Source organism: Balaenoptera physalus (genome assembly GCF_965194825.1).
Source record: "Balaenoptera physalus genome assembly, chromosome: 2".
NCBI lineage: Eukaryota > Metazoa > Chordata > Mammalia > Artiodactyla > Balaenopteridae > Balaenoptera > Balaenoptera physalus.
Window position 1 is genome coordinate 144,076,719 of NC_138883.1, and position 27,555 is coordinate 144,104,273.

General features: G+C 47.8%; 1 protein-coding gene and 1 pseudogene across 12 annotated transcripts in view; one reads left to right on the top strand and one right to left on the bottom strand.

Annotated features, from left to right (window-relative positions):
• Positions 1-27,555, bottom strand: part of HOMER2 (homer scaffold protein 2) — a 96,756-nt gene that overhangs the window by 55,518 nt on the left and 13,683 nt on the right. The window contains exons 1-3 of one of the 11 annotated variants that reach the window (XM_082448743.1): positions 11,749-11,818; positions 8,857-9,055; positions 7,583-7,783 (exon numbers count right to left, since the gene is read on the bottom strand). The exons of 5 other annotated variants lie outside the window; for them this stretch is intronic. The gene's annotated coding sequence lies outside the window, so the exon portion shown is untranslated. Of the gene's footprint in view, positions 1-2,914; positions 3,048-7,582; positions 7,784-8,856; positions 9,056-11,541; positions 11,726-11,748; positions 11,819-27,555 lie in introns of those variants that run through there. 5 more of the 11 variants (XM_082448749.1, XM_082448751.1, XM_082448750.1 and 2 more) reach the window with 5 other exon arrangements.
• On the top strand, positions 16,980-25,622 carry LOC309654596 (small ribosomal subunit protein eS27-like pseudogene; annotated as a pseudogene). Its single transcript has one exon. The product of its transcript is annotated as a small ribosomal subunit protein eS27-like pseudogene (transcript).

Below are 27,555 nucleotides of genomic sequence, written 5' to 3' on the forward strand. Positions count from 1 at the left end.
GCCAGATATTGAAATGTATTATTATAAAGTTACAGCAAATGAAATGAAGAGCTATGAGCAAAGAAACAGACAGACTAATGGAACAGAACAGAATCTAGAAACAGAAGTCCAAGGAATTAAGTATATGATGTAGGCAGTATTACCCATCAGTGGGGACACAGAAACCATTCCATAAACCCTGTTAGAACAATGGACCAGCAACTCCCTGGGGAAAACCTGCACCTGCTGGACCTTAGCCAGAAGTCCGTCTCCTTGCCTGGTCTGAGCCCCTTGAAGGGGGTCACAGCAGACCCATTCTCTTGAAGTGATTTCCATCTGCCCCAAAACTGCCCAGATTAACAAAGCTGATAAATGAGAGATATCACATAAGTCACATTTGTCACAAATCTTCCTACTCCACTGACTAGGGATTCTCTTTTTGGGTCACATTTACATCAGGGAACAGAATGAGGAAAGTACCCCTGATGAACACTGACAGGCTTTCTTGATGACACTACCTTTATCGTAGAGGGCTTGACAGTTTTTCAGGAGCTGTCAGCCCACGTTCTCCTGCGGGTCTCCTGTGATGTGGGTTTGACTAAGTTCTGGGACTGACTGGTTCACAGGCTGAGGGCTGCCCCAGAGGGCCCATGAGGTCCATTGCCATGTGCTTTGGAAAAGGGTCCGTACTCTCCGAAAGGGGTGGTGGGTCCAGAGCAGTGGGTGAGGATCCCAATGGTCGGGAGGGGGAGAGGCAGAATTTCAGAAAAGCAAATCTGTGATGGAAGGCAAATATTTGCATGGGGTGGGTGAGGGGCTTCTCTGAGGATGCAGGATAGGTAAACATATGATGGGAAGATGAGACCAAGGACGGGATCAAGGAAGAAAATAAAACTCACCAGCAACACTGCAAGACCACCTCGTGTTCAAACAGCACCCTTCTACTCCTGCACAGAAATTCCTCCCCCTCCTCCAAACGTCCCCCTCTACCCCCGGCCCAGAGTCCAGCAAATCTTCTGGGTTTAGCAGGTGAGGGGGAAATGACCCTGCAGACATGAGAGGTGTGCTCAGAGACTGGCAAGTGCTATTTGTGGCTACAGGAGTGGGTGGCAAGAGATGAGGCCTGGGGACTTCCCTGCTGGTCCAGTGGCTAAGACTCCATGCTCCCAATGCAGGGGGCCCAGGTTTGATCCCTGGTCGGGGAACCAGATCCCCCATGCATGACGCAACTAAGAGTCTGCATGTCGCAACTGAAAGATCCTGCATGCCGCAACAAAGATCCCATGTGCCGCAACAAAGACCCGGTGCAGCCTAAATACATAAATAAATAAATAATTTTTAAAAAAGAGATGAGGCCTGAGGGTGGGCTGAAGCCAGATAGCCAAGGATTCTGAATGACACGCTAAGGAAACTGGTCTTTATCTTGGGGGACACCGTCTCCAACTGTGCTCAGTGGAAAATATATGTCAAAGCTATATTCTCTTTCAAATACAGTCCAAGAAATATATACGTAGGAAAAATGTTAAATGCACTTGGATAGTTGTTCTCATAATTATGGGATATCATCATTAAGAGATTGTGTTCTCTACCCAAGACTGCTGGGTCACGGGTGATGCACCAACGCCCGTCTTTTGAGTTGCACACAGGCGTGTCACCTGCACTGACAAACCAGCCACCGAATCGACAGGCACCTTCTATGCATGATATTTCATCTATGGAAGGTATCCTAGGATTTCAACATACATTTGTGATTTATGTTGAAATCCTAGGATTTCAACATACATTGTGATTATCCTCTATATGTGGGATATTGAACATTTATACTAAAAAAAGTCATTCCACCTGAATCTATGGTGATAAATGGGAGTCTTAAAACAAAAAGCAGAGTTTTATGATTCACGTGCTATGAACACCGAAAGCCAAGAACCAGAAAACATCCAAGTGATGATTTCTAAAAAGTCAGGTGGCAAGCAGCCAAGTCATAACAATCAATGATTCCTGGGACAGCTAATTCAAGAGAGTGCAAAATATTGCCGAAGGAGCAGTTTGCGTTCTTCCTTTTGCTGTAATACATCTGTGCACAGAGATTTTCCTGTTACACTGCACTGCAAACAAAATATAGAAGACTTTATGCTGTGTCTGCTATGAGGGTATGACTTGGCAACATCGTTCCTATATAAGACTGGAAAAATAATGTTCTCAATTTTAAATGTTGAGGGCTTTTGTATTCATCTACAGTAAACATAAAATGGGGGGAATGGGGAGTGACTGATAACAGGTTCTGGGATTCCTTGAGGAGGGAAAAATGTTCTAAAATTATACTGTGTTGATGACTGTACAAGCTCTGAATATAGTAAAAAGAAATCAATGAATTGTATATTTTATATAAGTAAATTGTATGGTGCATGAGTTTTATCTCAGTAAAGCTGGGTTTTTTTAAAGATCAAGTGTAGAAAAGGATAAGAGGGAAAAAGACCCAAGTTTTCTGGCTTGGGCAGTTGAGAGGAAATGTGAGTCATGATGAGTGGACCTTGCCTATGGACCATCTGGAAGAGATGTTAGAAAGCAAATGGGGGACTTCCCTGGTGGTCCAGTGGTTAAGACTCCACGCTCCCAATGCAGGGGGCCCGGGTTCGATCCCTGGTCAGGGAACTAGATCCCCCACGCCGCAACTAAAGATCCCAAGTGCCACAACTAAGTAAGACCCGGTGCAGCCAAATAAATAAATAAATATTTTTTTTAAAAAAGAAGGCAAATGGGACCCCTTTTCAGGGTGACTCTTCAAGGTTAGAAGACTAGACTGGGGAACCCACTGCAGCAGCTGAGCAGAAATCACAGGTGGACGAAACCACGCAGGGAGAGTACCCAGGGAGAGAGGAGGAGAGGGACAACCCAGCTGGGGGGCACCCAGGACAGGGGCAGGAAGAGGACCCACCCTTAGAGATGAAGGACAGGGGTCAGGAAAGCAGCAGGGGAGCTCAAGAGTCCTCAGGGTCATTCAGGCTGACAGAGCTTTCCAAAAATCCAGTTGGCTTCGTATCATATTGGAAGCCACCACGTAGCCCAACCTTTATCGGGAAAGGAAAACAAAGTGATGGACATATGAAATATATACCAAAACGACTTAACAGTCCTTATTTTGCGTCAGGAACATAACAGTGTTTGGTTTTAATTCTAGTTCCTTTCTTGGCTCTTTTTACCTGTCAGAGACAAAGCTGAAGAGGAGGGCGGCTCCACAAAATCATGATGCTTCTCTTTGTTGAGAGTAAGAGGTGGGGGGGGGGTTGGGGGGGGTTGGGGGGAGGGGGAGGGGGAGGGGGGAGGGCGGGGACGTCCCTGGTGCCGCAGTGGTTAAGAATCCGCCTGCCAATGCGGGGGACACAGGTTCGAGACCTGATCCGGGAAGATCCCACACGCCACAGAGCAACTAAGCCCGTGCGCCACAACTACTGAGCCTGTGCTCTAGAGCCTGCGCACCACAACTAATGAAGCCCACACACCTAGAGCCCATGCTCCGCAACAAGAGAAGCCACCGCAATGAAAAGCCCGCGCACCATAACGAAGAGTAGCCCCCGCTCGCCGCAACTAGAGAAAGCTCGTGCACAGCAACGAAGACCCAACACAGCCAAAAAATAAATAATAAATAAACTTATAAATAAATTTATTTTTAAAAAAAAGAGTAACAGGGAGACTAGTTCAGGCTGTGGAACAGTACATGCTCCCTAGGAGGACCTGATCATCTGTGTGACCTTGGCCAAGTCACTTCCCTCAACATTAACAGAACCACCTCAAGGGACTGTTTAGATTAAATGTGATAATATATGCAAAGTGCTTTCTTTCTTTCCTTTTTTTTTTTTTTTTTTTAACTTTTTGGCCACACTGCACAGCATGTGGGATCTTAGTTCCCTGACCAGGGATTGAACCCGCGCCCCCCCATTGGAAGCGCCCAGTCTTAACCACTGGACCACCAGGGAGGTCCTGCAAAGTGCTTTTTTGTTAGTAATAGCAGCTGGTTAAAGGAATATTATGATAATATATTAATTACAGGCGTGAAAATCACTGCAGGGAAGACAATCTCCTTTTCCACCTTAGACAGCTCAACATGCCCAAAGAGACCTAGCTCTCTCTCCCTGTTATCATCAGCAAATTAAACAAAAGAGAATCTTCAAAAAGAATAACTGTGCACTTTCACAATTTAAAAAAATTTTTCACAGCTTAAAAAATTTAGAAGCCTGGGATTTATTTTTTCCTTTACTGGCAAATTAGTATTAACTATGGCAAACTGGTTTTGTGTTTCATTTTTGTCTTTTGGGTTCCTGGGTACCAGCAAGGGGGATCCTAGTACCAGTTCTAGAAACCAACCATGGTTAAGTATATAGCTTACCACTCTGAATTTGGGTTCAGGGGGAAAAAGCTCTTTTTGTTTTCCTAGGAACCACTCTTGTAAAATTAGAACCGCATGGTGTGAAGTGGCTGGTAACTTGCCAGGTCAATTGCAAAAGGTGTAAAATACAAAACCAAAGTTGCAGACATACCTCAAAAGAGCATTTGTGATGTATTCATTTACACTATCTATCAGTTGGTCTCTCAGGCTAATAGATATTTTATGTGTGTATTATAATACAAAATTTTCTACAAAAATAGGTGGCAAGTATAGAGTCGCCAGATTTGGTGCGCGCGCACACACACACACACACACACACACACACACATACATATACACAAATACAGAACTGGCGAAATTTAAATTTCATGGATAATTTTTAAATTATTTTCATTGCGCTATAATTCAGATATCATAAAACTCACCCTTTTAAAGTGTACAGTTCAGTGGTTTTCAGTTTACTTACAGCATTGTACAGCCATCACCACTATTTAATTTCAGAGCATTTTCATCACCCTCAAAACCCCATTCATACTCATTAGCAGTCACTCCCATTCTCCCCACCTCCAGCCCCAGGCACCCCTCATCTACTTTCTGTCTCTATGGATTTGCCTGCTCTGGACATTTCATATACATGGAATCACAGTATGTGGCTTTCTGTGCCTGGCTTTTTTCACTGAGCACAGTGTTTTCAAGGTTTATCCCACATGTAGCATATATCAGTACTTAATTCCTTTTTATGGCTGAATATTAATCCATTGTATGGATATACTACATTTTATCTCTCCATTCATTAGTTGATGGACACTTGTACTGTTTCCACCTTTTGGCTATTATCAATAATGCTGCTACGAATATCTGTGTACTAGATTTATGTGGCCACGTGTTTTCTTGGCTCTTGGGTTTATACCTAGGAGTGGAATAGTCATATGGTAACTCTATGTTTAACTTTTTGAGGAACTGCCAGGCTTATTTCCAAAGAGGTTGCACCATTTTGCATACCCACCAGCACTGTCTGAGAATTCCAACGTGCCTGCATCCTTTCCAGAACTTGTTGTTGTCTGTCTTTTTTATTACAGCCCTCCCAGTGGGCATGAAGTAGAGGCTAACAGATACCTAACACATCTCTAGCGGGACAATGGTGTACCTGATGAAGGTGACCTGCACCCTAGGTAGACAGACAGAATGTGTGCCCACTCTGGGCCTCCAATGTCTTACTTGGGTCGCTGCTGTCCCAGGGAGGAACCCACCTCACACTAGGCTGCCTATTTCAGGGTCTCTTATGAACAGGAGAATTTTTTTAATGCTTTCAGAAATATTGAAAACACAGAAAACAGAGGTTTTGAGAGAGGCAAGGAAGGAGTTCAGTAAATACCGAAGCAAAGGGTTTTTAAGTAAGGCAACCTTGGGAGATACAAGCAAAGCTGTAGATTGTGGGCAGGCCATATCTCAAAGACTAGGAAGATGTTCTCCTGGGCTCTGCCATTCTCCTCTTGTCTGGAGTGACCTGGACAGAGTTGAAACTCAGCATCCCTGTGGGCTGGGGAGAGGTGGTTATGGAAGTCCCCAGTGCCTCAGGAGCACGTCTACTATTCTTGCTTTGCTTCCAAGCTACTCTGACCATCTCTCAGAGGCTTGAGCTACAAGAACAGAGCTCTGGATCCTTCTAGAACGTCTCTTGTGCATCTGGAAGCCCCTTGGTTGCTTCCGGCCAATGGTGCCTGCTGGTAGAGACTGAGAATCTGACTGAGAGTCTACCTACAGCCCAGAGCACCCCACCTTCCTGTCCCCTTGTCTTGGCCACTGTCCTTGCTTCTGTGCCCAACAGCAGCTCTCTCTCAGGCTACCTTCTTTAAAAACCTACAGAAGCCACTGCTTAGAAGAGTAAACTACGACAGGCAGACGGTAGGTTACACAGTCAAGCTCTACATGCCTTAGGGAACGGTTCGTGTCCCAGTCCCCCTGCCTGAATCCTTTTCTCTGGACTCTCAGGTCCAGGTTCCCTGCATGGCAGTGTCCCTCGGCCTGGGGAGCCTCAGGTGCCATCTCTTCTGGTCATTTATTCAAAAAGTGTGCTGGGACTGTGGGAAACAGTTTGGCAGTTCCTCAAAAAGTTCAACACAGAATTACCATATGATCCAGCTATTCCATTTCTAGGTATATACCCCAAAAGAACTGAAATCCGGGGCTCAAACAAATACTTGTACACTACTCTTCACAGCTGCGTTATTCACAATGGCCGAAAGGTAGAAACAACCCAAATGTCCACCAACAGATGAATGGATAAACAGAATGGGTTAAATACATATAATGGAATATACTATCCTGACATAAAAAGGAATGAAATTTTGACATATACCACAACACAGATGAACCCTGAAAACATGCTGCTAAATGAAATAAGCCAGCCACAAAAGGACAAATACTATATGATCCCACTTATATGAATCAAACAGCCAAATGCATAGTGACCGAGAGTAGAATGATGATTACCAGGGGCTGGGGGCAGGAGAGAATGGGGCGTTACTGCTTAACAAGTACAGAGCCTCTGTTTGGGACGATGAAGAAGCTCTGCAGAGGGGCAGCAGTAACAGGCGTACGACACTGTGAACGTTCTACGTGCTGCTGAATTGCGAACACACTTAGAAGTGGTTAAAATGCTAAACTTTGGGATTTCCCTGGTAGTCCAGTGGTTAAGACTCCGAGCTTCCACTACAGAGGGCGAGGGTCGGGGAGCTAAGATCCCACAAGCTGCACGGCGCGGCCAAAAATAATTTTTTTTTAAAATGCTAAACTTTACGTTACGTATATTTTCCAACAACAGCAGCAGAGTGTGCTGGGATGGAGCAGGCCTCAGGAGGACGGGGCAGGGAAGAGCAACCCTGAAGAACAGCTCAAAGGCAGCAGAGGGAAAACTGCAAACAGTGCACATTGAAAGGGCAGGTGGAGCAGAGGTGGGCAAGCGGGAGGGAAGCCAGCGAAGATGGCCAACACCAAGCCCGGGAGCTCAAAGCTTCAAGGAGGGAGCTGTCCAGAGCCTCTAGCGGCTCCGAGGATGCTGAAGACTGCGGAGAGCACAGAGACACAAAAGTGTCCACAGCACTTGACAGCAAGTTGCACCTTCTCAGTAAAAAAGAACTGTGAACTAAAACAGTGAGAGGTTTTTCAGCATCAAATTGCAAAGACTAAAAAAACAAAAACAAAAACAAAACCACTTGCCTGCTGAAAAAGTTCTGGAGATGGATGGCAGTGATGATTGTATAACAATGTGAAAGCACTTAGTGCCAGTGAAGTGCACGCTTAAAAATGGTCAAGATGGTACATCAGGGACTTCCCTGGTGGTCCAGTGGTTAAGACTTCGCCTTCCAATGCGGGGGGTGCAGGTTCAATCCCTGGTCGGGGAGCTAAGATCCCACATGCCTTGTGGCCAAAAAACCAAAACATAAAAAATAAAAAGATGGTATATCATATGTTGTGTACATTTTACCGCAATAAAAAAAAAAAAAAAGATTAAAAAAAAAATCCAGCCTGCTAGAATGGAACGCATCTGTCTCTTTTACACTACTAATGGGGTATGACCGGGAGAGCTCTCTGGGAGGCAATTTATTGAATCAATAATAAATTGATTAAAATTGCATTCTCCTGGGACTTCCCTGGCGGTCCAGTGGTTAAGACTCCACGCTTCCACTGCAGGCAGCATGGGTTCAGTCCCTGGCGGGAGAACTAAGATCCCACATGCTGCATGTGGCCAAAAAAAACTGCGTTCTCCTGAAGCCAACAACTCTACTTTTTTTTTTTTAACTTCTTTATTGGAATATAATTGCTTTACAATGGTGTGTTAGTTTCTGCTTTATAACAAAGTGAATCAGCTATACATACACATACATCCCCATATCCCCTCCCTCTTGCGTCTCCCTCCCACTCTCCCTATCCCACCCCTCTAGGTGGTCACAAAGCACCGAGCTGATCTCCCTGTGCTATGTGGCTGCTTCCCACTAGCTAGCTATTTTACATTTGGTAGTGTGTATATGTCCATGCCACTCTCTCACTTCGTCCCAGCTTACCCTCCCCCTCCCCGGGTCCTCAAGTCCATTCTCTAAGTCTGTGTCTTTATTCCTGTCCTGCCCCTAGGTTCTTCAGAACCATTTTTTTTAGATTCCATATATATGTGTTAGCATACGGTATTTGTTCTTCTCTTTCTGACTTATTTCACTCTGTATGACAGACTCTAGGTCCATCCACCTCACTACAAACAACTCAATTTCGAACAACTCCACTTCTAGGAACCTATTCAAGGGCAATAAATGAGGACGTGCAAAGATATGAGGGCAAAAGGGCAGTCACTGAAGAGCTGTTTATTACACACACCTCCCCCGACACACACGCAATCCTTGTAAATAACCTAAATGGTCCAAAGTGAGGGATTGTTTAAATCAAGCATAATATACCCATGCAAGACATACCACTCAGCCTTTAAAAATTGTAGTACTTACTAACATGGAAAGATGTTCTTTTTTCCTTTACCCATCATGATTTATTCTTTACTTCGTTAAACTATCATTCAATGATTTACATCCAGAAGTTACTGAATAAGGAGGCCAACAGGTGTTGCTGAGTACAGTCTGTGTCCCCTTTCCTTCTGAACAGAACCAGCTAGGACTTGAAGGGCTTCAGTGTCACTCAAAATCTCTTCTTCAAAGAAAACAAAACAAACAAAAAAGAACTCATAGGTTCCAGAGTTCCAACAAAAGCTCGCCAACACTATAGGACTATAGATGTTAATAAGGACATATAGTATTAAAATGAAAAGAGAAGGTTACAAAAAAGCATCCTACTATGATCTCATTCTTATAAATATGTATACTAATATAAATATATATTAACTTAGCAAATATCTACTCCACAGCTCCATAGGAGAGCTATGCTGACCACTGGGAATACCCCAGAACAAGACCACCACGGCCTCTGCCTCAGAATCCAGGGAGCTCTGGAGCTACCTGTGTGTGCATGAGAAAGACCGGGGAATGGTGACCACAGAGCTGGGGTTTTCTCTGGCAAGGGAGAAATGAGGGTTATTGAATGCGTGCGAGGTGAAGACAGTGAGCCTTGCTACAACCTGAAATTGTGTCTGGGCAAGAGAGAGGCCAGTGTCGCTCGCTTCCCAACCTAGAGGTCAAGTGTAGAACCACCTGGACCAAATAAGACAGGTGTGAGAGGACCCCAAACACCACGGTTGACAGAGGGAGAGGGGTAGGTGCTCTCAAGAGCTTTATACAAGGACTTCCCTGGCGGTCCAGTGGTTAAGACTCCATGCTTCCACCACGGGGGTTACGGGTTCAATCCCTGGTCAGGGAACTAAGATCTCCGATACTGCGCAGCCAAAAAAAAAAGGAACTTTATACAGCATGGTGCCGAGAGTTAACATTATATTGTATACTTACCATTTTGCAAAGATCTTCTGTTAAGTGTTCTTATCTCACACACACAAATAATAAGCAAGAAGGGCAGGAGGAAGCTTTTGGAGGGAATGGATTTGTTTATGGCATAGATTGTGGTGACAGTTTCGCAGGTGTGTTCTTATCTCCAAACTCATTACATATTTGTGTACTTCAAATATGTACAGCTTTTTGTATGTCATTTATACCTCAATAAACTGTTTTTTCTTAAAAAGTTTAGCTAGCAAGGGAACAGAATTGACAGAAGCTGGATAGGGATTTGGTACCAACAGAACTGAGACCCAAGGTGCCCTCTGAGTGCCCAGGAGCTTGGCTGGATATCTCCAAACCACGGACTGCCCTGGAAAGAGCCAGAACCCTCAATTTTAGTGGTTGTTTGGGCTTGTTTCTAACTCACAGTTAATCCACTGGTTTCCAACCTACTGACCAAGAAGTGGCCATTTATTATTCATATCTTCCCTGTGGACCCCACTTATTGAAAGATTTTGACCTTCCAGGCAGTATTTATGAAAGAATAATTTGTTTTCTCACTTCTTTATTGACTGAAGTCATGTACAACTTCCAAACAGCTTTCTAATCAGCAGGATTTCACCAAGGTGGCCTCAAGAATTGATAGGATTCCAGCCAAAAAGGAAGGTACATTAGTTACCTGCCCAAGCAGCCTAAAGCAGAACAACTGCCCTTTGTCTTAGGGAAATAATGAAATAGCTTGGACACCGGTTCCTACCCTCCCAGGCCCCTGGGTGGGAACTGCTGGACAGCCATTTCCTTTGCACCCAAGGACATTGCACACAACACCAAAGACACACATGGGAAGGCACAAGCAGAGAGGACCTGCCCCCGTGGGGAGAGCAACAAGTCCCAGCACCACGTAAGGCAGAAGTGACATGTTTAGCAGTTAACATTATGAGGCTGAAACACTGTATGTCTTAAGGGAAGAAAGCCTAGTAAATAAAAATAAATCCCTTGTTCTAGAGCCACCGTGAGTTTACTCTGACATGCAGAAATAATGCACCTCTCTCCAGCCTTTTATTTGCTGCAGTCCCACGCACACAGTAGGTCCAAAATATTTGCTGAACTAAATGATTTGGCTTCGATGTAATGTGGAAAGTATATCGGATGTGCCCAACAAAGCAAAAATTCCTTTCTATTATTACCCACAATGTCAAGGGCAAATGTGTAACCAGCTCATCTGGTCCAAGAGCTCAGGTGTGGGGGCCCCAAAGCAGGCCTCCTTCAGTTCCGGAGAGCGTCCCTGGGACAGCTGGCGAGGCCAGAGCTCTACAGGACTGGACCCTACACTCCATGGAGCAGCTCAGAGTCAGAGTCGTGGAGAACACCGGGGCAGTGGATTCCCAAGGACACCCGGGGCCAAGAGCAGGCAGGGCTGCTGGAGCCCTGCATCCTCCAAGCATCCAGGCCCAGACCTCTATCTACACTCCTAAAAGCCCTTCAAAAATCTAACACTTGGCCCTAGGGACAGAGAGACGAATGAGATGCTGTCCCAGACAGCACACACTGGCAGTGACACCGAGTGAGTAGAAAGCCAGCACCTAAGGGTGCAGACCTGAGGGCTCAGGTACGGCCGTCAGAGGTCTTTGCCAGGGATCCTGGATCTGGTTGGGACAGTGCCCAAAAGCCATGGGACAGGACAGCACAGTGCTCAGATTCCCCTCCCACTGGGGGCTCATTTCCATGTTCTACTTGAACATCAGGCCCCACCTTAGCAGGGGTGCTGGGTGATCCACAGGGGCTTACGTGCTTGTTCCCAAGTTCTTCTCCACGGAGCTTTTCCATACGCTCACTTCCACAGCTTCAAGAACCGTCTCCTCGTGATGAGGCCGAGACGTCTGCCTACAGCCCAGGTGTCTCTCCTGAACGTGGCGCCCACACCCCACCTCCCTGCAGCCCTACTTCAGGTGCTCCCACCTTCGGCTCTGTCAGCACGGCAGAACCCGGAGGAGTCTCATGCCAGCACACAGCAGGAACATCTCTGTCCGCCCCCCTGCAGCTCAGGCCCTTAACCTTCTTCCTAGCAGCGTCCTCCAATGGGCCACAGGTGTGCTGAGCCATGAGTCTGCACGGCACAGAACTCGGAGGGCATCCATCCATCGCGGTGGGGCTCATCAAAGCTCTGCCCACTGACTCTGTCAATTGCCTGGCAGAAAGCAGGCATCTGGAAGGTGTCTTGAGAAAGAAGTGGCTTTTTTCTCAGTTGTACAAAGATGTCACGGGGTTGGGAGGAAGGAGCTTGTTGACGAGGGGATCTCCCCAACCCTCGGGTGCACAGCAGAGCCGGGGACGACTGGAGTGCCCGGGCTGGTCACTTCTGACCATGAGCAGTCTCGTCCGTTTACCCATGAGCTGTACAAATATTTTCCGTGTGTCCATGACGTTAAGAAGATTGGGCAACTCTGGCCTCGCTTACAACCACAGCCTCTCTCTGTTTCTGGATCCTTTCTGTTGGCATCTAAACAAGCTCAGGTTTCTCCCGTGTGCACCACCCGTAAGGCCGCGTGCCTGCCCCACCCAACATCCCCATCTGCCCACAGGCCACTGCTCCGGGAAGCAGCACCAGGCTGCTCACCAGGGAAGGATCCAGGAGGACCAAGGCCCAGTAATCGGGACAGTCTAGGTGGGCCACGAAACCACCTCCATCCAGAATCCTGCCGTCACTCTTCCACCTGGGGTGCCTCAGGTGCATGATAACACATTACTAGTCTAACAATTCAGTTCTTCAACTCTCCCCACAAAGAGGTTTCATGGGTCAAACTGACCTCAGACTCCAGCATTAGTTACAAAAAAAAAAAAAAAAGTCAAAGAGTCAACCAGCCTGCAGTATAAAAAAATAAAAAACAAACAAACAAACAAAAAAAAAAACCAAAAACAAACAAACAAAAAAAAAGAGTCAACCAGGAATTAAATGGAATGTCCAGGAAGAGTTCAGTTAATACATTACCACAATAGAGCACTATGTCACCATTTAAAAAGAGAACATTATTATGACTATATAAATACTGTTCCCTGCAGAGCCAAGAAATGTGCCAGGAATTCTATTTCCTTCTGTACAGTTCCAATGTCAAGAGCCAAATGCTCCTCAAAGGAAAAGTTCCCAGCATCCAGGTCAAAGAGAAGCTTCTCCTCTCCAGCACTCTCCCCACTGTTCAAAGCAGGTGGTATCTTAGTGTGTTTCACATTTGGATCACAACATGCTTGTGGTCATTTTTCTTTTTTGTGGCGTTTTTCTATTGCCTTCTTTTTCCTATTGAGAAAAGAAACACAGCCCATCTTCCTATAACCCTTGTGGTCTTCCAGCTTCTTGTTCATTCCGAACATTTCCTGGAATCCATTCCAGTCTCTGTCCTGGAGATATTATTCTTGGAGCTGACGACTTCCAGTTCTAATTTGGACTGGGTGCTTCTGAGGCCCACTCACAGCCGTCTGTCTGGAAGTTCTTTTCTTTAGGCTCCCAGAAGCTACCAATTCTCTTTCTGCCCCTAACTGCCTCTTTCATAGGCTTCACCCTTGTTTGGCTGGTGTAGACCCTCAGAATGAGCAGGAAGTAAACTTCTAAGTCCTTGCATACCTGTAACTGCCTTTACTCTCCCCCCGACACTTGATGAATTTGGCTAGGTGTATTTGCTTCCTAGGGCTACAAATGACCACCAACTGGGTGGCTTAAAACAACAGGATTATTCTCTCACAGTGTGGAGGCCAGAAGTCCGAAATCAGTTTCACTGGGCTAAAACCAAGGTGTCAGGAAGGTCAAGCTCCCTCCAAAGGCTTGAGGGGAGAATCCGACTCCTGGCCTTTTCTAGCTTCTAGGGTTGCATTCCTTGACCTCTCCCTCCATCTTCAAATCTCTCTCTGCTGAGGTCTTCATGTCCCCATCTCTCTTCTGTATCTGTGTATAGTAAAATCTCCTTAGGCCTCTCCCTCATAAGGACACGTGTGATTGCATCAGGGCCCACCAGGATAATCCACCATAATCTCCTCATCTCAAGATCCTCCCCTTAATCACATCTACAGACCCTTTTTTTACCTTATAAGGTAACACAGGTTCCAGAGATTAGGGCCTGATATTTATAGGGGACATTTTTCAGTCTACTCTGCAGGATATAAAAATTTTTTCCAATGGTTAAAAAATTATTTTCCCTCGGTGTCTTGAAGGTCTGGCTTTACCATTGATTGTCTTTCATCCATGTTATCTGATTAGACGTTTATTTTGCTGGCTCTTCCTCTTCCTGATTCCTCAGCGTGACAGCACTCCTCGTTCCCTCCCTAGATAATCTGAGTAGGTACCATGGCTTCAAACACCATCCATTGACCCCAGATCCACGCCGGATGAAGGAAGGCTTTGTTCTAGAAGGCCAGCACCCACACCCCCAGCCTTGACTCCGCCAACGAAATTCACCTGTCCTCATTTTCCCCTGAGACCTTCCATTAAAGTCCCAGCTTTCAGCACCACGTCTCATTCCTGCCCTGGGATGGACCTGCAGGCTTAGTTGACAGGCTCTCTGGGGTTCTGCAGGGCAGACTGGCCCGCTCCACTCGGGCCCACTGGGCTCTGGGCTCCTCTGCTACATTTCTGATGTGGCCATACCTCCACCTGCTTTCTATCGTCCAGAAATTTGATGCAATCTCTCAGCTGCTGCTGATTCCCTCCCATTCACTTTGCTGTCATAGGATTATACTTTTAATAATCTCTTTATTATCATTTTAATGGGTTCTGGGGAGGAAGGGGAGACAGAGGCACATGCGCTGAATCCTTCATCTTGAACTCTACGTTAATCTCATTAACTTTTCAGTTATAACTTGCATATGCCGCAAAGATAACAGACGTTCTATTCTAAGCCCCTTGTCCGTGGGCTCCCATTGGTGGGAAGTGGGGGTGGGGACGGCAGGTTTCGGGTTCACATCCCAGCTTGTCACCTCCCACCCACCTCCGACACACACAGACCCTCCTTGTCTGAGCACTGCTGCTCCTGACACAGATCTGCCAGTGCCAGTTATGGGACTGGCAAACTGCATGTGGCTTTCCTCTTTCCAGGATTTTTTTTTTAAAAGCAAATTACTTCTGTGGCCTTCCCTATAAGGCCGGAATACAGGCACTGGGACATGAAATGAAGAGAAAGGACAATGTTAAATGGGGAACATCTTTTGCAGGTTCCATCAGCCCAAGAGAACCTTTTCACTCAAAAGCGAAGCCTGCATGACACATCCCTGCCTTACCAAGGCTCAAGTTTAAAAATAAACACGGGCATTTGAAGGAGCACAAAAATAATTTGTGCCCGAGGCTCCACAGAACCCCATGGCACCAGGTGTATGCTGACCCCGCAGGAGCTGAGACAGGCCACGTTCAATAGAAAGTCAGCCCTTGTGGACCTCAAACAAGCGATACACGAGTAAAGGGAGCCTTTTTGTGCTGGATTCCCTTGTACTACACAGCGTCAACTGCACCCCATTCAGACCAACCACGGGCGTCTGCTCTGTCTAGCTATTCATACAAGGACTGTGAAGGCAGCCCCCATCCCCAGGCCCGGAGCCCAAATCCAAGACCTCACCCAGCCTTTGTCTCCTCCTCCCTATCAATCCCTGTACCAACGTACAGGACTAACAAAACAGAAGTTCCTGCTCATCCATACCTGTGCCTTCAGAGGAGCTGTGCCTTCCCCCTGGAACGCCCCCTTGTTCACGGCCACCCCCCACTTAGCCCACCCCCACTGGTCAGAATCCTACCATCTTTCAAGACAAAGTGCAATTTGGTCACCTCTTCCAGAGGCACCTGGGTCCACCACCAGACCGGATTCTCTCTCTGGAGCCTAGCTTTCTGTGTCTCCTCTGTGGCCCTCATATTATTCTGCCTTGTCTTTGGGTAGCTATAGGTGTGCTGTACCCCCCAAATTGGACTGTAAGCCCCCTTGGGCAGGAATCAGGTCTTCATTTCCAGAGCCCCTGCAGCACCTTGATAGGGGAAGTGCTTGAAGTTGTGGCCAGAGCTTTGAGTGAACCCAAGTCACAGAGGGCCCAGAGGGACTAGCCCCTGGCTGGTGTGACCCTGTGAAATTCCACAGGGCAAACAAGCAGACCTTTGTTTGACAGCAGTGGGAACCCCTCTCTACAGCAGAGCTGCTAGGTAATGCTTTCCTTCCAGGCACACATACACACAAGCACACATACACACACAGAGGCATGCAGAGATATACTGACCCTCTCAGCTCCAGGCTGCAACAGGACAGCTGGAGGCCCAGCTTATGGCTTCCACCAGCAACTCCTCCCTTTACCCCAGGTGCTGCACAAATGACCTTTCCCAATACACTCTGCCTGGCCTGAAAGCACAGCTCTACTGGGGTGAGCTTAAGGGCCAGGACTACGTTTTATGTGCCATGTCACAGCCAGAGCCTGGCACCCAGAAAACATGTCTTAACAAAGTGGTGAGGGAATTCCCTGGCAGTCCAGGGGTTAAGATTCGGCACTCTCACTGCCGTGACCCAGGGTCCATCCCTGGTCGGGGATCTAAGATCCTGCAAGCTGCATGGCGCAGCCAAAAAACAAAACAAAACAAAAAAAACAAAGGGGTGAGAGAGAAGGGTGCACAGAGAGAACAAAAGTGTCCAAGCAAAGGGTCAGTCAAGTTCCATTTACACTTCGTTAGGTTTGGAAGGAAATGTACAGAGCATTGGTAAGTCTTCAGTAGACAGAAATAAGTGACTATTAGAAGAATGACATGTTTTCCTATCACACTGTGCTCTGGTTATGATGAATCAGATGGGGGCTATTTATCATACTGGATTTTCTACAGGTTCTTCTCCCTTTTGGAAAAGGTCTGACACTCGACTTTTAGCAGACCCAGGCAGGTAGCAGGTGTCCAGACAGTTGGGGCCTACATGTGCCCAGAACAGCCCGTGCTCCTTCCCATGTACCAAGGACACACTGCCCGTCCCCTCCAAAGGCCCAGATGGCCTGTGTGTAGACTTCTCCCCACTTTCTTTTCATCTCCTCCAAGTGCTCTGCATCAAGCTTCCATCCTCAAATTCACGGGTTTCCATGCACATTCACATCTGCAGCGCAATTCGTGTGCCTCTCCTAAGGCATCTGGTTTTTAAATAGGAAATGCCTTTCCATGTCCTACAGCAATGCTAAGATCCACTCACCAGATCTTGGCAGTACCTTGGAAAAGGTATTTCCTAGAGGTCCTGGCATGTATTGATCATCTGTCGGTGTCTGGCATCGTGCTGAGCGCTGACATACATAGCTCACCTCATTTTCCCAACAACCTTGAGAATCAGTGTCTGTGTCTTCATTTTACAGAGGAAAACAGGGGGAAAAGATTAAGTAATGAACCCAAGGGCACACAAACTTATCAGGCGGGAGTCACCTGGGTCACCTAAACCCAACACACCCCTCAGGCTCCCTTCCCACTTGTTCCATGAGGCCCCACACCTGTGTTCCCTGACCCTCCTCCCCAGGCCGCCTCCCCTGCCACCATGTTCAGGCAGAAGCCCTCCTGAGGACCTCAGCGGGTCTCTGGGCAAACAGGTTCATCCTTATCCATCTCTCACCAAGGCTGTCATCCCAGGCCTTAAGGAATGATCCAGAAATCCAAATCCTGCTCACCAGCAGCAACCCCACAGTCCTTCCCAAAGTCTCCACAGTCAGGAGAAAACCCAGAAAATACCTCCTGAGTTCCCCAAACCTTCAGGTTCCTGCCCAAAGGCTCACAACTCCTAAAAGTGCCCCTGGGGCCTATCTGGACCATGTTGATGAACCACCCACCAGGCAGTAAGATGGGGCAGCAGGCAGCAGCTGGCCGACCTGGTGCTTCAACAGCTGGCCTCCTGGGTGGCCACAGAGAATCTCCATCTGGCCCACCTGGGTCTCTATGCAGCCACCAGTCACCCAAACAGGTCTCCTCCTACTGCAGCACTAAACAACTAACTCAGGAAACCCCCTTTTATCTCCAGCTCCTTGTCCACACTCACCCCTGGTTTGTGAGGCAGGCCTCCTCCTGACCATTACAGAGTTCGTGCTCCCTACTGACCTTTTCTGGACCACATCTACCCACCCACCACCCTCTCAAACAGCACTTCCTCTGGGAAGCTAAGATTCTGCATCCAAATTCTTTTTTTTTAATTTTTTTAAAGATTTTTTTTTTTTATGTAGACCATTTTTAAAGTCTTTATTGAATTTGTTACAATATTGCTTTTTTTTTTTATGTTTTGGTTTTTTGGCCACGCGGCATGTGGGATCTTAGCTCCCCAACCGGGGATGGAATCCGCACTCTCGCACTGGAAGGTGAAGTCTTAACCACTGGACCGCCAGGGAAGTCCCTCCACCCAATTCCAATGTGTGGGTTTTCCCCAAGCAACTCTCTGAGACACCAAGCTGGGTGTCTTACAATCCAACTCAATTCTGACACCACCCACCTGAAGAGAGGGTCAGATCCCACGGGTCACAGGTTCAGTCCCACAAGACCCCCTCCCGCCCCCACTTCGTATGTCAATCACAAGTCCAGTTACCACCTGTGCTTCTCACCAGCTGGCGACAGATTCAAGGTCTCAACAGTTTGATTCATTTGCTAGAGCAGTTCACAGAATTCAGAGAAACATTTTACTCACTAGATCACTGGTTTATTATGAAAGGATATAACTCAGGAAGAGCCAGATGGAAGAGACACATAGAGCAAGGTATAGAAAAAGGACTCAGAATGTCCCTGCTCCCTCTGAGTGCCACACGCCCCAAATGCCCTAGTGTTCACCAACCTGGAAGCTCTCTGAACCCTGCCCTTTTGGGTTTTTATGGAGGTTTCGTTACAGAGGCATGATTGATGACATCATTGGCGACTGATTCAACCTCCAGTCCCTCTCCCCTCCCCAGAGGTGGGGGAGGGTGGCTGAAAGTTCCAACCCTCTAATCATGTGGTTGGATCCCCCACCCCATCCTCAGGTGCTTTCCAAGTCACCTCATTAACATAACAAGACGCCTTTAAGGCTCTCTTCACAGGAAATTCCAAGGGTTTGAGGAGCTCTGTGCCAGGAACAAGACGAAGACCAAATATATATTTATTATAAATTATCACAGAAGGCTTCCCCAGCCTCTCCCTTCCAGGCCAGACACCCCTACCATCTGCCCTCACGACACCCTGTACCTCTCCTGCAGAGCAAGCTGGATGACCAGGCTCCTCACTACCACTTCCCTCCCCCCTCAAAGTCCCCGGTCTTCAATCTCTTGTCATCAGACTCTGTCATCCTCTACCCCTCACTGCTGCTGTCAACCACCAGCCCCGTGTCACTCCCCCTCGTTTCTTGATGATTTCAGGATCACAGGCCCTCTCTCCTACACGACTCCTGTCCTGATTCTCAGTCATTTCGACCCACACATACATGATCCTTCCAACTGGCCTCCTAACTGCTTGAACCTCCCTCAGCCTCTCCAACTCCCTGTCAAAACCTGTCATTTATCAATAACTCCAAACCCATCTATCATCTTCATTCCATGCATCCCACTCTCTGCAACTGGCACCCACTCACCCACCCCGCCCGGTTCCTACTCCCAATCACCTTTACCTGCTCTACTGCTCATGGCATTTATCACCTCTAATATGCCATAAAATTTACTTATTTGTTATAGTGTGATTTATCGTGTGACTCGTTCGAATGTAAGTGTCACAAAGGCAGGGATTCTTGTCTGGTTCACCACGTGCAGCAGCTGGTATACCAGATACTCAACAAACACTTGTTGAATGAATGAATTTTACTTTTGTAATTATTCAATATCCATCTCCCCTGCTATACGGTAAGCTCTACAAGGACAGAGGCCAAATCCATCTTAGTCACCCCTGGAAGTACTAAGTAAATATTACTTAACTGAGGGAATGGAGGAGCAAAGCTCATATTGAAGAACTGCATTGCTGGGCTAACCTGCTGCTTGCAGGCTTCCACCCAGCCTGCTTGGATGCAGCTCTCTTCCCTCGGGCTGCCACCTGAGTACAGGTGACCTAAATAAAGCTGTTGATTCTGAAAAACCCAAGCATGAAGCATCAGAAGCCCATAGACACGGAGATCTGAGCATAAACAGGGCTTTCTGCTGCTGCCATGCAAATATTTGATCCCATGGATGTGGGGGAAATTCATTTTACCTGTTACCAAGAATAGTTTCAGAGGCTACCTGAAAAAGTGCATTCTAAAAACAGATTACCTAGAAGACCCTCAACCATGAACTTCCTCCCAGAAAAAGACACTTAACGAGATCCTATCTAGGTTTCAGATCATAATTTCAGTCTGTGACTTCCTCTTCAAGCTGCACTCATGACTCACTAGGTTAGTTTAGCCATTCGTGGGTAAGAGATTTGCTCTAGGAAAAAAAACATATAAATAAACCAAACAATTTTTGTAAGATGCACAAACAGAACCAAATTTCACTACTTCAGACTTAGTCTGACCTCTCACCTAGGATGGAGGGGCTTGAAAACCACCCCCTTTTGTGGAGATAAAGTGCTGACAGGGAAACCAGTCCTGAAAATCACATCACTCAAGCACCTTCCAACTCCAGTTCCTGACAGGCAGCTCCTTCTATTACAGCCAGGAGAGGCCCAGCTACAGCAAAGCTGCCAGGACACTTGGGGGAAAAATGTTCTCGTGCATCTTTCAGACAAACAATGCAGGCAATCAGCTAAAGCTTGAACCCCTGGCAAGTGTGGGCAAGATCCTGATTCACAGCCAAAAAGCAGGTGAGAGCAATGTGGGCTTTGGTGAGCTTACCACCCTGCTCTGTGTCAAGATTAATATCGATATAACTCATCCGACATAGACCCAGACTAACAGGTTTACTTATTGGGGACTCAGATGCCTACTACGTGATCTGAACATTGTCTTAATAGATGTGATTGCAACATACAACTCAAGAAGACTTAAGAATTAAGTCATTCTGAGAACCTATACTGAAATCTGAGAAGAAAGAAACTGGAAGAGAGAAGGATGAGAAAAGGAAGACCAAGGACTGGGTTCGGGAGATTCAGGGCAAAATGTGTAGAAAACTCAGCTGCGTTCCAGTGGTGATGACTTCCCCACGAGAATGCACCTCTTGCAAAGGATCTCCTTCATCCCTCTCCAGAGGAGGAGAAGAGGAAACACAAGAAGAAGCGCCTGGTGCAGAGCCCCAATTCCTATTTCATGGATGTGAAATGCCCAGAATGCTATAAAATCACCACCGTCTTTAGCCATGCACAAACAGTTTTGTGCGTTGGCTGCTCTACTGTCCTCTGCCAGCCTACAGGAGGAAAAGTAAGGCTTACTGGAGGATGCTCCTTCAGACAGAGGCAGCACTAAAAGCACCCTGAATCAAGATGAATGGGAAACCATCCCAATAAACACATTTTGGATTTAAAAAAAAAAAGAAGGAAAGAAAAAGAAAACTCAGCTGCATGAACAGCCATGGGTTCACATCAGACTAAATACCTGCTTATAACCCCTGCCCTTTGGAAGGTGTGCTAACAGAGCTTCCTTAAACACACCTCTTTTCTTTTAAACCTCAAGTACTTTTGAAACAAAGATTGTTTTTGTCATGGAACTGTAAAAGTCTCAGAGTCATACAACGTATATAACCACCAACCCACTCAGAGTCCTGGCTGTGTGACGTTAAACAAGTAACTTAACCTCTCTGAACTCATTTCCTTATCCATAAAACATGAAGCTTAAATGAAATAATGCCTATAGATAATCAACAAATATTACTTCCCTTCCTCCTGGCAGAACTCAATCTTCTACAGAATCCAAGTAAGACACCACAATGACCGTCTGGCATGACCTATGTCTGTCCAGCACACCATTCTGTGGCCTCACAGATAAAGAACCTGTGTAAGTACAGAACAGGAAGATAGCTGGGAAATAATCAGCCAGTTCTGAGATGCCACCATGGCTCCTGAGGGGAGGGTCATCTGCCAGAAGACAAAGTAGCCTCCTCTTCCCTGCAGAGTCTCCAGAAATTTCCACCAAGTACATATAGAAACCAGTGCCAATACTACAGTGGTTGGGAGGATGCAGATGTGGCCTGAGGCCATGGTTGTCTCGCGTGTGCAGTCACGTGGCAGTGAAGGGACAAATAAGACCAACTAAGAATTCACTGGGCTGATACAAACAGCTGATGGATGCAGCCTCTCAGGGGAAAACTTGCATTATATCACATGACACCTTCAGCCGCTTTCGTGACATTTCCAGGGCTGTGCCAATTTTGCCGGCTGCTTGCAAGGCAGCTGTTTGAAGCTGCATCCCTTTCTCTATGAGGAGAACCTCCTCGGGCACCCAGCCAAGCTCTCCCCCTGAGAGGCTCCCAGAGGTACAGTATGACCAGGCCTGGGCCACACTGCCATGCTCGGTGTACTCTACTTAATTATTTAGGGAATAAGGCATTGTTTCCTTTGTGGGCAAAGCTTTCAGAATATTTAAAATTCACGGGAGAAGACAAGGAGTGGCTTTTTTTTAGCTCCCTCCTTTGAAGTAAGGGATATGGCTTTCAATCGGGTTGTGGGAGTCCAATTCCAATTTTCCAGAATATTCCATCCTTGGTGAAACATGCCTGCTTTAAAAAAAGAACAAACAAAAAAAAAACAGAGAAGAAAAAAAAGGGAGGAAGCCCTGACAAAGGCCAAGCTCGATTAATCATCAGTTTTGTCCCATGGGAGTCACTTTCAAATTTAGCGGATCAGATTCTGTTGGTGCCAAAGTCAGGTAGGAGCCCAGCTATTGCTTGGGAACACGCTGGTTGCAGGGAGGTACGGGGCCCCCCCTAAGACAGCAAGCTCTGCTCAACCCCAGGTCCAATTCAGTGCTCATCTCACCCAACTCCACATCCTGGAAGAGATGCCACAGGCCATCGAGGTGGGCACCTGAGGGCCCACAGAGGTGGGCTCACAGCCCCGGATGAGACATGGGGAGGGGCTAGGCACACCCCAAGGCAATGCCCAAGGAACACGTCCCCACACCACAGATGGGTCACCTGAGGCCCCAGGACGGGTGGAGGGCCCACTCCCTAAAAGGACAGTTAATGCACTGTCTCCAAAAAGGCAGGCAGGTTTCCAGGGGGCCTCTGCACCCCAGAGCCGCATACCTGAGCACCTGCAGGGGGTTCACCTCTCCCAGCAAAGCTCAGCCCACAGCACGGTCTTCCTGAGGATGAGGAAAACCTGGCAATGCCCAGAGTTGTGTGCTCCTCAGAACAAGAAGGTTTGGACAAAGCTTTTGCAGCCGTCACAGGCCACCTCCTTCTGTCCCTGCCCTGTGTATATACCCAACCTGTAACAGGTGCCCTCAGGCTCCCTCAGACACCCACCCGGCTGCCTGTGCCTCCCTCCCACTGGTCGGAGTTCCCCCAGACGTGTCCACAAGAGCAAATCCCCCTCCTCCAAATGGCAGTGCTCATCTACATGGAAACAGCTCTCTCCTCCCCCTACCTCTTGGCCCATGTTCTCCCCTCTCTAAGCTGAACATGCCCAAACCCTTTAAACAAGTGGTTCTAATCTCTTTTTGAGTCAAGGACCCCTTTGAAAATCTGATAAAAAACTATGGCAAAAAAACACAAAAAACTATGGCCATCCTCCCTAGGAAAGCACATGCACATACACAACGCTCCATACAGTTTGTGGGGAGGGGTGTTCACAGACCCCTGAACTGCATATAGGGACTTCATTTTAAGAAAACTTCCTTCAAATCATCCTAAGGAAACATGTGGCCAGACCCCTCCTGCTCTGCTCTCCCTCCTAAATTGGATGAACTCTGACACCCAGAACCAAATACAACATTCTGGATGCAGAGTGAAGCAGACCCATCACCTCTATTATAGCTATTTTCATACTTCGACTGAGGTCTTCAAAGTTTTAGCCAGCCTTCGAGACAACCACACCACCTGGGCGGACTCACGTGGAACTCACCATCAACTCAAAATCCCCAAGTCTTTCACATGCTCGGGAAGATCTGCCCCACTTCCCACCCCTTTACCTTGGGGAGAGCCAGGAGGCCACACCCTCTGAGTCACCCAGCATCATCCAGCCTCCCGGTCCTCCCTGCTCTGTTCATCCCCAAATCAGAGCCAGTCCTTCGCTCCTCCCTACACTCTCAAATCCTCTGTGGCCTCACTGAGGTCCTTGAAATCAGCGGGCACCAGCTGTCCAGCCAGAATATTCCCTTCACCTTCATGCCTTAACAGACACTAGGCTGGTCCCTGAGGATAGCACTCCCCACACCACGCACAGCCCGTCTGTTCCTCTCGCCTCCCACAAAAGCAGAACACAAGGGGAGATGGGCAATTGGTGTCCTTGTGGCCCCCCAAGCACGTGGCTCTCTCTGAGCCCCTGAAGGCGAGGCCATTCCAGACACTTGCCTCCCCTCCCCACCCTCACCAGCCTCCAGGTGTTTCCGGTGATTGATCGGGGGCTTCAGCTCCGAGCCCAGCTGCTTCTTCCAGCCACCTCCTGTCACCACCACCATCCACGCGGATAGCCCCCAGCACCCTGGACTCAGCCCCTTGACCTCCGCCAATCCAACGCCTTCTTCCCCATGCCCTTCAGTGACTTCCCTTCCTTCCCTGAATGGCCCATACCCTTCCCACGGGCTATCACTGTTCCCAACCCCGTAGGAATACCCTGCCTCTCAGCCTGATGCGTCCTGCCATCCGCCTCCCGTGCCCACACCCAAGCAACTGGGCAACATCACAAAATTGGGTGGACGTTTCACTTTAAAGGCATGTTCTCGGACCTCAAACTGTCACTCTGCAATGGCCCACAAAGCCTGGGTTACTCTGGGAGACTTACCACCTGCTCCCAATTTCACACCTTTTTCTTCTTCTCAAACTTCCCACACCCAGTCCTCCACCCTTTTTTTTTTTTTTTTAAATAAATTTATTTATTTATTTTTGGCTGCGTTGGGTCTTCGTTACTGCGCGCGGGCTTTCTCTAGTTGCGGCGAGCAGGGGCTACTCATTGCAGTGGCTTCTCTTGTTGCAGAACACAGGCTCTATGCGCGCAGGCTTCAGTTGTGGCTCGCGGGCTCTAGAGCGCAGGCTCAGTAGTTGTGGCGCACGGGCTTAGTTGCTCCGCGGCAGGTGGGATCTTCCCAGACCAGGGCTTGAACCCACATCCCCTGCATTGGCAGGTGGATTCTTAACCACTGCACCACCAGGGAAGCCCCTCCCCCTTGCTGTGAGCTGATGACCCTGTCTCAAACATCATGGAGAAAACAGGAGGCTTGGACTGGAACTCATGCGTCTTCCACCCCACCCAGACCTGCCTCTATCTGCTCCCACTGTGGCCTCCTTCCCTCCTTTCCAGGAGAGGGTGCCTCCCTCTCCCCGCTCCAAGGGACAATTCTTCCCCTGATGCCCTGAACCCCATGCCTGTCATCTTCTCAAGGCCTGGGCTGCTCTGTCACCCCGCTTCTCTTGGGCAGCATTCCTGCCAGCACTGCGCATGCTGGAGTTCTCCTATCTTAAATACCTTCTCCCTTTACCCACAGCCTCTCATACACATACATATTCCTCTGCTCCCTAAACAGTCAACTTCTTGAAAAAGTGGTCCACGCATCCCCCACGCAACCCCTGTTCCAGCCTCCCATTCAACTTCCAGCCCACCTGGTGTCCGGCCCCACCTCGTCACTGACTGGGCTGAGGTCAGGGCCACCAGCGGCCACCATGCCACCCAGTCCCAGGCCACTTCTCAGCAGCGCTTGACACTGACGCCCAAGCCCTCCTCCTGGAGACATGGCCCCAGTTCCTCCTCCCTCCCCGGGGGCTCCTCCTCTGTCTTCCTTGCTGGCTCCTCCTCTTCTACCAGCCCCTCGACAGTGGGTGTTCCTGAGCCCTCTCCCCCTCTGCCCACCCTCCCGAGCCATCGTGACCTCACGCAATCTACCTCCAGTCTGACCTCCGCTGAGCCCAAGCTGCATACAATCCACTGCCTTCTGCCCAGCTCCACTCACCACCTCTGGCTTAACATGATGCAGTTACTTGACCTTGACTCACCCACTCCACACCTAACCTGCTCCTCCTGTAGGCTTCCCTACACCTACTACTTGCTTAACCCCCAAACCAAACGGGTCCTCTTTATTTCCTCCCTCTCCCTTATCCTTACCCCATATCCAATCCCTCTGAAAGTTCTCCAAACCATCTGTGGAATCTGCCCACTTCACTCCCTCCCCTCTGCAACCTTAGGCTCAGCCAGCATCCTCTTTGAACTGGAACCCAGGAACCCCATCACTTCTTCTTGCTCAGGGCTCGTCCTCTTCCATCCATTCTCCACAGAGCACCAGAGAAGTCTTCTTAAAAATTAGGAAGGGCCGTGTGGCAGGCCTATTAAAACCCTTCAGTCTTGGACTTCCCTGGCGGTCCAGTGGTTGAGATTCCGTGCTTCCAATACAGGGGGTGCAGATTCGATCCCTGGTCAGGGAACTAAGATCCCACACACCACACAGCGCGGCCAAAAAATAAATTTTTAAAAAACCTTCAGTCTTATCCAATCTCATGGCATCTCAAATAAAAACCACAGGCCATGCCACAGCCTATGAGGTCCCGTCCACCTTCATCCCTTCCTACTTCTCTCCAACCTCAGACTGGGCGCCCTCCCCTCACTTGCTGCCAGCCAGCCCCACAGGTCTGATTTCAATTTCTCAAACATTCTGGGCAGCTCCTTCCCACGCTGGGTCTTCACACCTGCTCCTCCACCTAGAATGGGCTGCTCCTGTTCTTCACGTGATGTATAGCAGCTTAAATGTCACCTCTTCAGAGGCAGCTCATAAACATACATTCTAAAGTCAGTCTCAGCCCTTGCTTCTCTCTCTCATGGCACTGAGCATGACTTGCAGTTACTTTATTTGTGGATGCTTTTAAGAGGTTTTTTTGTTGTTGTTGGGGGGAGGCGAGGGCTGGGAGTGGGCAGAGCCAGGCGGAATCTGTCTCCCTCACTAGAATGTAAATTCCATGGGAATAAGAGGAACCATGTCTGATTTAAATCATTAAATGTAAAAATGATAATATTTTGGATATATGTGTTTAAAATACATTAAAATTTATTTCACCTGTTTCTTTTGCCTTTTTTTTAAATGGACAATAGAACATGTAAAATTACATATGTGGCCTTCATATTTCTATTGGACTGTGCTGGTCCGATTGGCAAGGGTTGGGGGGAAGCAGATTATGATATTATGTTGATATAACATTGTATTATAGGGACTTCCCTGGCGGTCCAGTAGTTAAGACTCTGTGCTTCCAATGCAGGGGGCGCAGGTGTGATCCCTGGTCAGGGAACTAAGATCTCGCATGCCACAAGGCGCAGACAAAAACAAACAAACAAACAAAAAAACCCATTGTCTTATAATCAAATGTTTTATGTGATAAACAATACAGAGGGGCATGGGCCAAGTATTCAGGTACACAGAAGACAGGTAGGTCAGGCTAGGTTAGAGCAGGCTTGAAATGCCAAACTAAAGAAGACGAAGTCATGAATCATTTCTACTTAGCTGGGCGCCCTGTGAAATGACCCATAGTCTAGATATTCTTGTCTGCATAAGACTCAGTGTTCCCATGCCCTCCCTTCCCCTTCTCATACTTAGAGAATCAGACTCATCAAAAGAAATGAGGTTTTGTTATGGTCTGGTTTTTCTTACCATCTCAGCTTTGGGCCACTGCAAGACTCAGAGTGAGGTCAAGGAGACAGCGCTGTGCAGAAGCACTCAGTCCATCTTCCATGGGACA